The sequence below is a fragment of the Oratosquilla oratoria genome, chromosome 9, assembly GCF_046742065.1.
Source record: "Oratosquilla oratoria isolate Oo_2021 chromosome 9, ASM4674206v1, whole genome shotgun sequence".
Classification (NCBI taxonomy): domain Eukaryota; kingdom Metazoa; phylum Arthropoda; class Malacostraca; order Stomatopoda; family Squillidae; genus Oratosquilla; species Oratosquilla oratoria.
This window is the reverse complement of record NC_134785.1, coordinates 20,918,984-20,919,205: the sequence shown is the minus strand read 5'-3', so window position 1 is coordinate 20,919,205 and position 222 is coordinate 20,918,984.

Sequence of the window (222 nt, the reverse complement as noted above, 5' to 3'; positions counted from 1 at the left end):
TTGCTAACAGCGATATTCTTCTTGTAACGCTTACCAATACTTCTAAAAAATTTCCTCTTTAACACATTCAAGCTCTTCCCGTACGACTCCCTCAAACTCCAAGTTGTTGCCATAAAAAATGACGGGGGCATAAGCATTTCCTCATATAACCTCCTCTTTGCACTCAACAGCAGATACCTATTTCCCCTCCTATTTAACACATTCAAGCTCTTCCCGTACGAC